Genomic DNA, 15,289 nt, shown 5'->3' on the forward strand with positions numbered 1-15,289 from the left:
AAGGAAAAAAAAATACTGTGAGAAGCACCCTGGTTCTGCTGTGTAGTGATTCAGCCACCAGCTCTGGGTGTGCCCCCAGCTGGAGGGGAGGAGATCTGGGGGGGGGGGGCTGTGAGTGACAGAAAGACCCCACACACACACAGACTGCATGGCATGACCCCCTGCGGGCAGAACGGTGTGTGCTAATGTGTGTGGTTTACTGCCCCCTGCTGGAGGGGAGAAGATCTGTGTGTGGGGGTGGGGTGCCGGCATCCACATGCAAGGGGTGACCACATCTCGTTCTCTGCTGGCTGACGGGCTCAGCGCTGGTCATGTGGGTCGTGGTGGCCCGAAGCCAGAGCCTCAGCCCGGCCGTGTCCATTCCCCCCTGTGGTTGCCCTCAGCAAGGTGACGCGCTCGCCCTCAGCCAGCGCATCCAGCTCTGGGTCAGGCAGCAGCAGGGGAGGTAGCCCGAAGGCCCAGGGACCGTGCAACTTGTCCGGGGCTCGTACCTGCTCTGTGTGGCACAAGGGGCTTTTTAAGCACCCCTCTGCTGGGGCCGGGCAGTGTCTGGAGTGGCTAAAGCCGCCCTCTGCGGCAGTCCATCCAGCAGCTCTGCGAAGATAAAGGGAGGTGACCGTGCCTCTGTCACCCTGGCCCTGCTACGGATCAGCCTTGCCTGTGTCCTTGGGCGATGGCTTCCAGTGTCCCCAGCTGCCACTCTGGCCCTGCTCGTGTGCTGTGGGTTTCTCACAAGACCCCCCGGGGTCATACGCGACATGCTGGGGCCAGCCCCCATCATCCCCCACACACACACTCACAAACTCTATGAAGGACTAAAGTGGGGGGGGGGTCAGGCATGGGGTGGCCCCAGCACTGCAATGAGGGGAGTCTTGTGGCTAAGTCATAGGCCAGGGGCTCAGGTGACCTGGCTTCTAATTCTCCCCCCCCCCCCCCGCGGGGCAAACAATTGACCCACCTTCCAGAGCCACTGCGGGGGGGCTATACAGCAGAGCCAACCCCCAGGCTGCTGCCCCCATGTGCCAGCCTCAGAAAAGCAGGAGGTTTGAGACCAATTAATTGTGAGTTGGGTGGGGGGGGAATGGCCTAAGCGGGGGATCCACTCAGGTGGGGAATTCAGCCCCTGGCGTGTCTGAGTGTTGGCCCCATGTTGGGGGCTCGGCCTGTGCCCCTGCTGCTGGCTCGTTGTGCATTGCACTGCCAGGCTGGATGGGACCTCACCACGTCCAGCCCCTTGCGCCAAGGCAGGACCAAGCAAACCTGGGCTTAGCAATTGCCTGTGCCGGGGGTCCCACATCCACCCGGGGACGCCGAACTCCCCGCGAGCTGGCACCTCATTCCCGGTATCCCCCTTGCTGCAGCCCGTCTGGTCTCTCTTGTCTTGCCCTCCTGCCCCCTGACTACCTCCAACCCACTTGGTGCAGTGCCTGCAAGTGCCAGCAGCCCTGCCCGCGTGACGGGCCCATGGGGCTGGCCCTGGGCAAGGCATCAGCAGCCCCCCTCTGCCTGCGCTAGTCCCTAACGCACTGTTCCCCAGCCTCATGCCCCCCCGCCCCATATGGGACGACCCCCCAGCATTGCCCAGCCTCTGCCCGCGCACCCCACACAATGCTCCTGCTCAGACCCAGGATTGGGGGGTCATCGCTGGGGGCACGGCCAATAGGTGACCTGGACCGGGGGAGGCTGGTGACAGGTTCACCCGAGCCCAAGCCCCCTCCCATGGGCACCTGCTCTGCCCCGTGCTGGCTCGGCCGACTCGCTGCCAGCCCAGGGCTCTGAGCTCACTCCCCTGGCATCTTCCGGCCCCATTGCTGGGGTTGGCTTGTCCCACTCCCTCATGAATGAGCTGCCTGTCGTCCCTGGCCACCTTTTGCTCCCCCCCCAACTTTGGTGGACTAATTGCTGGAGTTCAGCTCATTAGCGGGCCGGAGCGGGGAGGGGGCCGGGCTACTCCATCACCAGGCTGCCGGGCAGGGTCCCCTCCCTCGCCTGGCCTTGGCTTGCCAAGCCCTGGGCAGAGCAACAACCCGCACCAGCCGAGAGACCCTGAACAAACCTTGGGGCAATAAAGCTGCCCCTCCCCGGCTACTCGGCGCCAGGTAAGGGGGGGGCTGCCAGCTGCTGAGTGGGGTGGGCAAACCCGGGTCGAGCCTGCCGCAGAGGCGGCCGGGGCTGGGGCGATTGGGAGCAGCCGTCGGCAAAGGCTGGCGGTGTCTCTGTGTTACTGTAGCCGAGGGGCTTGTGCCAGGCCCTGCCCAGCCCGGTGGCCCACAGGCCCGAGGAGCTGGAGGGCACAAGGCCCCACTCCCCGAGCCTGGCCAGGCCGGCAGGAGCTGGGGGCCAGCTGGTTTTACACTGCAGCTTGCGCGTTTTGTGATGGGGTGAGCTGATGGGGTGGCCTGGGGCTGGCTCCGGGACCAGGGGTCCCTTCCAGGCCTGCATCCACAGGGGCGATGGGACAGAGCACCGGGGGGGCCGCCGGCTCAGCTGGTGAGGGAAGCTGAGTGAGAGGACAGGACACCGTGGGGCAGGGCCCGCCTGGCAAAGACAGCGAGTTTGTCTCTTGCAGCGGGAGGGAGCCGGGAAACTTGCAGATCTGGGGTGTGAGAACCGCCCCATGCCCCTCGCCCAGTCCGCTGGCCTCCCGCGAAACAACAGCGGTTGCTGGGCCTGCAGCTGGTGTCACCCACATCTCAGGCAGCGACGCCAGTGTGCCTTCTGGGCCCAGTGTCCTTCATGGGGCACGGGCACGGCTCTGCCATGGGCACCAGGCGGGTGCCTGGCACAGTCAGTGCCACTCGTTCTAGCCAGGGATGGAGCCGCCCACTCGGAGATAGCTCCAGCGGGTGCAGCCATCTGCCCAGCAACACCAGCTGCCATGAGCCCATCCCCCTGGCGTCCTGGCTCCTCAGTGATACAGAGCCCTGTGCAAGGTCTCGGGCCTGGTGTTCAAACCCTGCCCCCAGGCACAGTGTCGAGCTAGCCAACGGCTTCCGTGTGCCCATTCACAGGGACTGGAAGAGCCGGGCTGGGGGGGTCCCAGGCTATGGGGGCACCCTGTACCCCACACCCGGGGGGCGAGGGGGGTCTGCTCTGCTGCTGGAAACTCTGACTGGGCAGGGAGCCAGTGTGCCCACAGCAGAGCTGTTTCCGGCATAGGCCTAGTGGGCAGAGATGCCCGGGCCCACCCTCAGCCCTGCATTAGGGCAAGAGCGGCGTGGGCCCCTCCATGGGGTGCCTGTGTGGGCCCCACCTTCGTGGGCACCTGGGGGGCCATGGGAAAGTCCACAGGTTGCAGCAGAGTCAACATTATAAATTACTTCTGCGCCTTCATTTACCCACTGGGCCATAAATGGCCCTGGAGCCGGGGAGGAAATGCTGGTTAATGTTTGAAGAGGCTTGGACTGTGCCACCAGCTAGGGCCCGATAACGGGGAATGGCCCGGCCTGCCACCCGCCCCAGCCATCGCCTGCCACGCTGCAGCCTGGCCCAGGCTCCCTGCCCCCGTCAGCAGGCCCTGGGGAGCTGGAGAGCCAGCAGCGCACCCCTGCGGAGCACCCCATCACGTGGCCTCGCGCCCGCCCTGCCCGCCTCCAGCCTGGCCACGGGTGTGGTGCTCGGCTTTGCTCCTCTCCCGCTTTGGGCTGCGTGAGGCGAGGGTCAGGGCCCAGGAGAGGGGAAGGGGCCCTGCCCATGGGACACGGCATGTGCCCAGCGCCGATGTGAATGATGCGTGATCATTCACCCAGCCGGCCATGGCATCGTTCTGCGCCAGCCCTGGGAGCTGGCTGAGTGTCTGTCAGACAGCGTGGCCATGAGCAGCCGTACGGAGACCTGGCCAGTCAGCTGGCTGTCTGGCCCAGCTATTCGGCACAGCGGTCGTACTCCCAAGTCACCGCCCTGCGGGGGCGTGAGGGTGTCACTCAGCCGGGCACAGGCTGCAGAGAAAGAGGCGACACCCTCTCCAAACCCAGGCCGGTGGCAACGAGGGACACTGAGTCGTGCCCGAGGGGGTCTTGGACAGGAACCAGCCATGGCTGGGTGAGACAACGGAGCCCCAGGACACACCCCGCTGCCTTCTGGCAGCCGATGTCCCAGGGCAGCCGTGCAGGGAGCTGGCTGGCAGGCTCTGGCTGTTGTCAGCGGGATTGTAGCTGTGTTAGTGTCTCAAGTTCTGGCTGGGAGGGTATTGAGGACTGTGCCTTTAAGGGCTGCGCTTCCCTGCCAGCCAGTGAGGCCGGCGCTGTGGCACTCTCGTTGTGCGCAGCCAGTTGGACCCGGGCGCTGACTAACCCGTGTCTCCGGCAAGCACCTGACCTGGGGGGCGGTCGCTGGACCCCACACCGAGCAGCCTGGCTCTGCCCAGGAAACAGATCACAACAGCCCTGTGTTGCAGAAACGTCAGTGCCCGTGTGGAACACTTGGCCTCACGAGGGCATAAGTGCAGCCAGACTGGGTCAGCCCGCGGCCCACCCTGCCCTAGCCTGTCTCTGACTGTGGCTCATACCAGGGGGGCAGGGGCTGGGTACAGACTAGGGTAACTATGCAATGAGCCACCCCTGGCTTCCACTCCCAGCTTCTGGGCCCTGCCACACCTCATGGGCCTGCAGCGGTGCTTGAAATCTTCGACCCTGGGGAAACCAGCTAATGCCTGGCCCTGTGCTCCATCCCCCATTCCCCATGCTCTTTGTCGGGTCTCAGCTCATGGCCTGTGGAATCATTAAACATCAGGCCCCCTGTCACTGCTGGGCCCTCCCAGAACATCAGAATGGCCACACTGGGCCAGGCCAATGGTCCATCAAGCCCAGTGTCCTGTCTCCGACAGTGGCCAATGCCAGGTGCTTCAAAGGGAATGAACAGACCAGGGGAATCGTCAAGTGATCCAATTCCCAGCATTTGGCAAAGAGAGGTTTTAGGGACCCCCACAGCAGGGGATTGTATCTGTGATCATCCTGGCTAATAGCCATTGATGGACCTGTCCTCCAGGCCCATAACCAGTTCTGTTTTGAACCCTGTTGTACTTTTGGCCGTCACACCATCCCCTGGCAGTGAGTTCCACAGGTTGGCTGTGCACACTGTGAAGAAGTAATTTATAGAATCATAGAATCTCAGGGTTGGAAGGGACCTCAGGAGGTCATCTAGTCCAACCCCCTGCTCAAAGCAGGACCAAGCCCCAACTAAATCATCCCAGCCAGGGCTTTGTCAAGCCTGATCTTGAAAACCTCTAAGGAAGGAGATTCCACCACCTCCCTAGGTAACCCATTCCAGTGCTTCACCACCCTCCTAGTGAAATGTTTTTCCTAATATCCAACCTAGACCTCCCCCACTGCAACTTGAGACCATTGCTCCTTGTTCTGTCATCTGCCACCACTGAGAACAGTCTAGAGCCATCCTCTTTGGAACCCCCTTTCAGGTAGTTGAAAGCAGCTATCAAACCCCCCTCATTCTTCTCTTCCGCAGACTAAACAATCCTAGTTCCCTCAGCGTCTCCTCATAAGTCATGTGTTCCAGTCCCCGAATCATTTTTGTTGCCCTCCTCTGGATGTTTTCCAATTTTTCCACATCCTTCTTGTAGTGTGGGGCCAAAACTGGACACAGTACTCCAGATGAGGCCTCACCAATGCCGAATAGAGGGGAACGATCACGTCCCTCGATCTGCTGGCTATGCCCCTACTTATACATCCCAAAATGCCATTGGCCTTCTTGGCAACAAGGGCACACTGTTGACTCATATCCAGCTTCTCGTCCACTGTAACCCCCAGGTCCTTTTCTGCAGAACTGCTGCCGAGCCATTCGGTCCCTAGTCTGTAGCAGTGTATGGGATTCTTCCTTCCTAAGTGCAGGACTCTGCACTTGTCCTTGTTGAACCTCATCAGATTTCTTTTGGCCCAATCCTCCAATTTGTCTAGGTCCCTCTGTATCCTATCCCTACCCTCCAGCGTATCTACCACTCCTCCCAGTTTAGTGTCATCTGCCAACTTGCTGAGGGTGCAATCCACGCCATCCTCCAGATCATTAATGAAGATATTGAACAAAACCGGCCCCAGGACCGACCCCTGGGGCACTCCACTTGACACCGGCTGCCAACTAGACATGGAGCCATTGATCACTACCCGTTGAGCCCGATGATCTAGCCAGCTTTTCTATCCACCTTATAGTCCATTCATCCAGCCCATACTTATTTAACTTACTGGCAAGAATACTGTGGGAGACCATGTCAAAAGCTTTGCTAAAGTCAAGGAACAACACGTCAATTTCTGCTGTTTGTATTAAACCTGCTGCCTGTTAATGTCACTGGGTGATCCTTGGTCCATGTGTCACGTGATGGGATACATGCCACTTCCGGAGTCGGGGTGGATACAAATGTCGTTCTTTCCGACGGCCAACACTGAGACAGGGCTAACAATGCTGCTGCAGCCCTGCTTCTGGCCATCGCTGACACAGATCAGGTGACTCAACCAGCTTGCACCCCATATGGCTTGTATGTACCACCAGCCCCTCTCAGGGACACTCAGCCACCAGTGTCAGGGGCTGGCAAATCTGTGCGCCACCACGAAACAGTATTTCTTCCTCGCAGCCTTCCTAGTGCTTCCAGGGCTTTTCCCTGCAAGGCTACCAGCTGGGCTGAAGGACTCCACTGTGCGGGGAGACCCTCCGGCTTGTGCCCAACCTGTGGGGGGTAAGTAGTGCAGACCACACAAACTGCTGGCTTCCCTGCGGCCCACCCGACTGTGCCATCTCTTTATTGGTCTTGGTGCCCCTTGGCCAGAGTAGCGCGCCCATGGGGACTTGCTGGGCAGAGAAACGGATGCTCTGAGGCAGGGAGATTCTTCAGCGTGACCTGGTTCTTTACCTTGTGCACATGGTCCCGCTTCCCTAAGCCTGTCCAGCAGGCAGGTCCCTTGCTCAGAAATTCCCACACCTGCCCCTCCCGTGGGCTCTGTGCCCAAGAAGCCCCGTCATTCCGCTGCTTCTCAGGGTCACCCTCGTGACTGCTTTGCCAGCCTTCCTGCCTGCAACACACAGAGACTGAGACCAGTCTCCTAGCCCCCCTGACTGTGCACCCTGAGAAACCCCACCGGAGCCCCCTGACTCAGCTCTGATCTGCCATGTGCTTTGGGTGGTCACCCCCACTGTTTGCAGCTCTCTCTACTCCATAAAAGGGCTTAATTGCTCCTGCCTCTGAGTCTGAAGGAAGGTGCTTGGCACCCGCTGACTTTAACCGGGACTGTGATTGTCTGTGGATCCAGGACTCACCCGATCGGCACCTTCATGCTGGCGAAGGCGGGATCCTGCTGAGGTCGGTGCCAAGCCGTCTGCCCAGCACGGTAGCGCCCTGGCGAGTTCGTCTCTTGTAGCTCAGCATGATCATTGCAGCAGATAGTTCTGTGCCGGCTTCATCTCAGGGAGAGCTGCCACTGTGGCAGGGCCGGGGCCAGCTCAGAGAATGGGGCTGGGACGTGCCTCGGTTGCCCTGAGGATGCACTTGTCTGGCCTGAATGTGATGCCCCCCCCAGCCCCTCGGTTTTTGGAACTCAGGGTGTAGATTAGCCTCATTCTTCCATGACAGCTCCAGGCACCCAGATTCCATCCGCCGTGGCGGCAGCCCCCGGAAACATTCCTTGGGCTGGTTGAATAGCAAGGGGCCAGCGGGGGGCTGCAAACTAAGCCTGCAATCTGCCGGGCTCCGGGCAAACCGGGCATTGGCTGAGGTATTTGTTCCATCGCATGGGGCGTTTGGGGTGGCTCCTCCTCGACTGTCGTGCTGAGATGGCCTGGCTCTAGGCACAGTCACCCTCTCTGGTGCCCGCCCATCACCACCAGGGCGGCACCCACTGGCCAGGCTCTTTGCCCTCAGTTACCCCCCTGCCCTTTCAGTCTCGCAGGGCCACTGGGGTTCCCCACAGAGCGGGTGCCTCCGGGATTCAGGGAGAGAACCTCCATACTTGGGTCCGCCCCAGGAAATGCCCCTCCTCCATTAATTACCCCGACTCCGCAGAGGCAAGGGGCCAAGGGAACTGGGTCACGTCCTGCTCCGGCTCTGCGCACCCTGACCGCCCCTTGCCTGGGTTTACGGCAGCTACTGGAAGGAGGCCAGAGCCAGGCAGGAGTTCCCAGCCCAGCAGACACAGAAGCGGGCAGTGGCGAATCAGCCACTGGGCCAACGGAGTCATGCCCTGGGCCCTGGCCAATTGGGGGGGCCCTGGGAAAATGATGACCCCCACACCCCGACTCTCTCTGGCCACCCAGCGCTCCTGCTGGGGAGCAGGGGAAGCCCCCGTGCCACTATCCCGCTCCCTGGCAGGAGTGCCGGGCAGGTGGGTGGAGTGGGGGAAACCCCTGCGCCCCGACCCATTTCCCCAGCAGGAGCGCCGAGGGAGAGTGTGGGGTACTGCAGGCAGAAGGGATGGGGAGGGGCCCCAGCTTGCTCTGGTCCAGGGACCCACAACCTGGAAGCACAGGCCATCCCCAGCCCCTCAGCGCCTGAGGCCCCAGGACAAGCGCGGCTCTGCAGGACAAGGATATGCACTGACAAGTCCCTGGGGTCGGGTCCTTCCTGCTCTCGGCTCCAGAGATCAGCTGCCCCGCGGGCGCCCGCATGGGGATCCCCCTGGGCAAGCAGCACCTTGGGGAGCCCCATGGGTGCCCAGAGCAAAGCCTGGGACCAGGAGACACTGAGCCCCTTCCCGTGCCAGAACCGTGCAGGGTACCAGGGGCCCACCCTGCCACCGGGCAGCAAAGCCAGGGCAGTTTCGGGTGCACACGCCCGGTGACACGGCTGAGCACGTAGGGCACGCATGGGGTTCCAACGCCGCGAGCGAGCCGGGAACCAGCGGCTCCTTCCTGCAGAGAAGGCCATGGCGAGGTGCCAGGGTTGGAGGGAAGCGGGCTGCTTGGCCTGAGGACCCTTCACTGCATCCAAGGCTCTTTGCAGCCCGGGGCAAGGGCCTGACTCCTGCTGGACAGGCCGCTCCCTCGGGTGCGGCCGCCCCCTTGGAAGCCTGAAGAATCACAGGCCAGTCCCTGTCTCGGTGCCTGCACCCACAGCCGCTCCTGGAGCCCGGCTCTGGGGACGGGGTCTCCCTCTGCTGGCTGTCAGGGTGCTGCAGCAGCTGAGCGAGGGGTGTAATGGGGACCCCCCCCAAAATTAGCTCTGGGATGCGGGAAGGAGGATCTTTCCCACCGGGGCTCTGACAGCTTTAAAGCAGGCCAAGCCTGGGGCCCGCAGTTCTGCTTTCCCACTGGGAGGAGCAGACATTGGTCTGTGTGCGGGAGTGGGACGCTGGCTCAGCACAGGAGATAAGATAAGCTGGAGAAACTCCCCAGTGCTGTAAAGCAATAAAACAGGACGATGGCCCCCATCAAACTTTTCCGCCCCCCCTCCCCTCGGGGAATGCAGGCTGGGGGCCTCGCTGGAGCGGGGCGTGGGGGGATGTCTGGACTGGTCACTTTCTGCACAGCCAGACCCTGGCTCCCATCACTCCATTCTGCAACCTTGGAATATGGGCTTCTCTCTCACTCCCTGTCCTAAACCGTCACAGAGCTTGGCTTTGTGCCCGTTAAACAGCTGCCATGGCCCACCCAAGAGGTGGGGGCATTTCAGCGCCGGACGGGTGAGCCCCATGCAGCATGGCTGTTTGACCGCTGCTGTGCCTCCCCCCAGCAGTGGATGCATTTTGGAGCTGGGTGCGGGACTCGTATACATGTGCAATGCGGTAAAATACTCCAGGAGAAATAGGCACAGTCACTGCATTACGGGCCACCCCCGGCTCCAACAGAAACTGAACACAGCACGTAAGCCAAGGCTTTGGCTTCAGGACCAGCCAAGACATGCCTACGGGCTGCAAAGACAGACCCAGGTTTGCCACACGTGGGCAGGACACTGGGGGCCCTGGGCTCACTAGCTCACGCCCACAGGAGTTAACACCCACAGGAGTTTCGTCCCAGGAGAGGGGAGGGTGAGTCACGCTGCTCCCTCGGGTGATGGGGACAAAAAGTGAGACTCCAGAGAAAGCTCTCAAGGATTCTTTTGGTTTTGCTTCCCATCAGCTGGGTAAATATTTACCAGGCCGGGAGTGATCTTTACCAGGCAGCAGGTGCTAAAGAATGATCGATCAGGGAGACTTTAATTCCAGCTATGACAGTGCCCCGACCTGTCCAGACCTGAGAGACCAGGATCAACAGCTCACCTCCATCTGTTCCCACCATTGCAGCTCTGGGGGCTTCTGGTCCCTTCTCTGCCCCTGCCCCAGTGGGGGTCTGGGCTGAGTCCCCACAGGAGAACGGGGCTGGCCATACTGACCTGCCCTTGGGCTGTCAAAGCGTGGGACGAGGTTAGAACAGCAGGTCCCTGCCACACCTGTGTCCAAAGACCAAGGCCTCGACCCAGCCAATTGTAGTATAGGAAACTGCTCCCTGTAGGAATGTGCGGCAGGTAGCAGTTACTGATACGCAATGGATTGTAAGAAACCTGCTATCTGATGTAGCAAATTCCTACAGATAGCAGTTTGTCCCCTGCACTCATGGCAGGACTAAGTATTATCTAGACCATCCCTGACAGGTGTGTGTCCAACCTGCTCTTAAAAATCCCCAATGATGCAGATTCCACAACCTCCCTGGGCAATTTATTCCAGGGCTTCACCCCCCTGACAGTTAGGACATTTTTCCTCATGTCCAACCTAAACCGCCCTGGCTGCAATTGAAGCCCTTTGCTGCTGGTCCTGTCCTCAGAGGTTAAGAAGAACAATTTCTCTCCCTCCTCCTTGTAACAACCTTTTATGTGCTTGAAAACTGTTCTCACGTCCCCTCTCCGTCTTCTCTTCTCCAGACTAAACAAACCCAATTTTTTCAGTCTTCCCTCAGAGGCCATGTTTTCTAGACCTTTCATCATTTTTTTGCTCTTCTCTGGACTTTCTCCAATTTTGTCCATGTCTTTCATGAAATGTGACACCCAGATCCAGACACAATACTCCAGCTGAGGCCTAATCAGCATGGAGTAGACCAGAATAATTACTTCTCATGTCTTCCTTACAACACTCCTGCTAATACAGCCCAGAATGATGTTTGCTTTTTTTGCAACAGCATTACATTGTTGACTCATATTTAGCTTGTGATCCACTATGACCCCAAGATCCCTTTCCGCAGTACTCCTTCCTAGGCTCCCATTTTGTATGTGTACAACTGATTGCTCCTTCCTAAGTGGAGTACTTTGCATTTGTCCTTATTGAATTTCATCCTATTTACTTCAGGCCATTTCTCCAGTTTGTCCAGATCATTTTGAATTTTAATCCTATCCTCCAAAGCACTTGCAACCTCTCCCAGCTCGGTATGGTCCGCAAACTTTGTAAGTGTACTCTCTATGCCATTATCTAAATCACTGATGAAGATATTGAACAGAACCGGACCCAGAACTGATCCCTGCGGGACCCTACTCATTATACCCTTCCAGCTTGACTGTGAACCACTGATAACTACTCTCTGGGGACAGTTTTCCAACCAGTTTTGCACCTACCTTATTATAGCTTCATCAAGGTTGCATTTCCCTAGTTTGTTTAAGAGAAGATCACGCAAGACAGTATCAAAAGCTTTACTGAAGTCAAGATATACCACATCTACCGCTTCCCCGCATCCACAAGGCTTGTTACCCTGTCAAAGAAAGCTATCAGGTTGGTTTGACATGATTTGTTTTTGACAAATCCATGCTGACTGTCACTTAGCACATTATCTTCTCGGTGTTTGCAAATTGATTGCTTAATTATTTGCTCCATTACCTTTCCAGGTACAGAAGTTAAGCTGACAGGTCTGTAATTCCCTGTGTTGTCCTTAGGGTAAACAGACAGCAAGTGTGAAAAACCGGGACAGGGGGTGGGGGGTAATAGGAGCCTATATAAGAAAAAGACCCAAAAATCAGGACTGTCCCTATAAAATCGGGACATCTGGTCACCCTAGTTGTCCTTATTTCCCTTTTTATAGGTGGGCACTAGATTCGCCCTTTCCCAGTCTTCTGGAGTCTCTCCCGTCTTCTGTGACTTTTCAAAGATAATTGCTAATGGCTCGGATATCTCCTCAGTCAGCTCCTTGAGTATTCCAGGATGCATTTCGTCAGGCCCTCATGACTTGAAGACCTCGAACTTGTCTAAGTAATTTTTAACTTGTTCTTTCCCTATTTTAGCCTCTAATCCGACCTTATTTTCACTGCCATTCACTATGTTAGACATCCAATTGCCACCAACCTTCTTGGTGAAAACAGAAACAAAGAAAAAAGAACGAGGAGGACTTGTGGCACCTGAGAGACTAACAAATTTATTTGAGCAGAAGCTTTTGTGGGCTAAAACCCACTTCCTCGGATGCATGCAGTGGAAAATACAGTAGGAAGATGTATATATACACAGAGAACATGAAACAATGGGGGTTGCCATACCCACTATAATGAGAGTGATCAAGTAAGGTGAGCTATTACCAGCAGGAGAAAAAAAACCTTTTGTAGTGATAATCAGGATGGCCCATTTCCAACAGTTGACAAGAAGGTGTGAGTAACAGTCGAGGGGAAAAATAAGAAAGGGGAAATAGTTTTACTTTGTGTAATGACCCATCCACTCCCAGACTTTATTCAAGCCTAATTTAACGTTTGCAAATTAATTCCAATTCAGCAGTTTCTCACTGGAGTCTGTTTTTGAAGGCTTTTTGTTGTAGTATTGCGACTTTTAGGTCTGTAATCGCGTGACCAGAGAGATTGAAGTGTTCTCTGACTGGTTTATGAATGTTATAATTCTTGACATCCGATTTGTGTCCAGTTTGACCAATGTACATGGCAGAGGGGCATTGCTGGCACATGATGGCATATATCACATTGGTGGATGTGCAGGTGAACGAGCCTCTGATAGTGTGGCTGATGTGATTAGGCCCTGTGATGGTGTCCCCTCAATAGATATGTGGACAGAGTTGGCAATGGGGTTTGTTGTAGGGATTGGTTCCTGGGTTGGTGTTTTTGTTGTGTGGTATGTGGTTGTTGGTGAGTATTCGCTTCAGGTTGGGGGGCTGTCTGTAGGCAAGGACTGGCCTGTCTCCCAAGATCTGTGAGAGTGATGGGTCGTCCTTCAGGATAGGTTGTAGATCCTTGATGATGCGCTGGAGAGATTTTAGTTGGGGGCTGAAGGTGATGGCTAGTGGCGTTCTGTTACTGTTGGAAATGGGCCATCCTGATTATCACTATGTAACGAGGCTGGTTCTGGCGGGACCCAAGGGAGAGTGCCAAGTCAGGACAAACTGCTTCAAGCAGGGCAGTCACAGCCCAGGGCTGGGGTTTCTGTGCCCACCAAGGCAAACCAAACCAGCCAGACAGAGAAGACTTTGGTTTTACCCCCCGGGCTAACCACAAGTCACACAAGCAATTCCCTTAGACACTCCAGTTTCCCAGTATCACCACCAGGGCCACTCGGTATGGGGATGAATGGTTATGAAAACCAATACCCCAGTAAAAGAACAAAGGTTCTCTCGATCCCAAAGGAGCAAGCCCCAGACCCAGGTCAATGTACAAGTCAGATCTTACCCACAAATCATGCTGTTGCCAATCCTTTAGAATCTAAAATCTAAAGGCTTATTCATAAAAGGAAAAGATACAGACGGGAGCTAGAATGGGTGAAATGGAATCAGTGACATCCAGGGATGGCCAAGTTCTTGGTTCAGGCTTGCAGCAGTGGTGGAATAAACGGCAGGTTCAAATCAAGTCCCTGGAGAACATCCCCAGCTGGGATGGGTTCTTCAGTCCTTGGTTCAGAGCTTCAGTGTAGCCAAGTCTCTCCAGAGGTCAGAAGCAGGATTGAAGAGAAGATGGAGGAGCTGCAGCAGCTTTGTATAGTCTCTTGCCGTGTGGTCTCTTTCTGTGTCCCAAAGACAAGCCGCCCATCCCGTGGCCTGGAAACACCTCAGAGTCCTGTCCACAGGCAGGTCCCTGCACACCTGGCTGAATCCCCAGGCGTATCTGCCTTCTCTCAGTGGGTCAGTTGTGTCACTGATGGTCCTTAATGGGCCACCCAGCAGGCTAGGCAGAGCTGACACCAGCTTGTCTGGGGTGTCCCCCAGAAGCAGAGCACAAGTTTGAACTACAGACAGTACAGAGCCAATATTCATAACTTCAACTACAAAAATGATACACGCAGATAGACAGCATCATCCAGACCAGCAAACCATAACTGTGCCTTAGACACCTTATTTGACTCCCTTTATACAAGATTTGGTGCCACTACAGGACTTTGGTTGCAACAATGATCTATACGGTCCCAGCTTATGTCAATAACGTCACACCCCCAACGCAAAATTGATGCAGGAAGGGATGACACAAACATCGCTGACTGCATCCCAAGAGCTCCCCATCCTGGGTTCTGCCTTACTGCAGCAAGTATTCGTGTGTAACCGAAACGGTTTATCAAAGTCATGTTCACTAACAGGACTGAATCTCTTTACAAACTCCAGGTAAAACTTGGTTAGAACAATAGTGGATTGGATCTGCTCTTGCGCCATGGTTCCTGTAGGTCTCGTGATCTTGCCAAGAGCTAAAGAACATAGCTACTTTATCCATACAAACTCTGGCAAATGTTTGGAACCCAATTAACTTCAAGTCAATGTAGCTATTAATGTTGTCCATAGGACAGGAATCTTGGCATTTAGCTGTGAAAGCAATAGGGTAGTGTGCCTCAGTTTCCCTTTTCATACAGGACATCGGGTCTGGAATGTCTTTTCCCCTGTGAAAAGTTCCAAGACTGTTTACAGGCATTAACTGTGAAACATCAGTATAACAAGGCCTTTTAGCACAAAGTGAGTTCTCACGTATTCCTTTTACCATGTCCAAGGGCTTTCCCAAAAGATTAGGCACATTGTACATTTTTACAGTTTTTGGTAACAGCAACACATTAGTCACAAAAATTACCATGAGCAATAACAACAAATCCTTTGCAAGTGTCCATCTCCAGTCATGTTTGTCATGCCACACCTTCGGCTCAACACCGTTGGGGTTTTGGCATTTTAGGGTTAGCCTGTGGCTTCCCTTTGCAAAATTAAGTTCTCTTTTTCCTCCTTGTCCTGAAGGATCAAACCCTGATTTCTCTTGCTTAACAGAATTCACTGGCTGATTGGGTGTGCTCTCTGTGCTAACAGCTATTAGCAAGTTTCAGAGGAGCAGCCGTGTTAGTCTGTATTCGCAAAAAGAAAAGGAGGACTTGTGGCACCTTAGAGACTAACCAATTTATTTGAGCGTAAGCTTTCGCGAGCTACAGCTCACTTCATCAGATGC

General features: G+C 56.1%; 1 protein-coding gene across 1 annotated transcript in view; it reads left to right on the forward strand.

Moving 5' to 3' along the window:
- The first annotated feature begins 1,942 nt into the window (after nt 1-1,942).
- VIL1 (villin 1) overlaps nt 1,943-15,289 on the forward strand; it is a 42,484-nt gene continuing 29,137 nt past the window's right edge. The window contains exon 1 of the mRNA XM_074967027.1: nt 1,943-2,099. The gene's annotated coding sequence lies outside the window, so the exon portion shown is untranslated. The remainder of the gene's footprint in view (nt 2,100-15,289) is intronic.

The sequence above is a fragment of the Natator depressus genome, chromosome 11 (genome assembly GCF_965152275.1).
Source record: "Natator depressus isolate rNatDep1 chromosome 11, rNatDep2.hap1, whole genome shotgun sequence".
Lineage (NCBI taxonomy): Eukaryota > Metazoa > Chordata > Testudines > Cheloniidae > Natator > Natator depressus.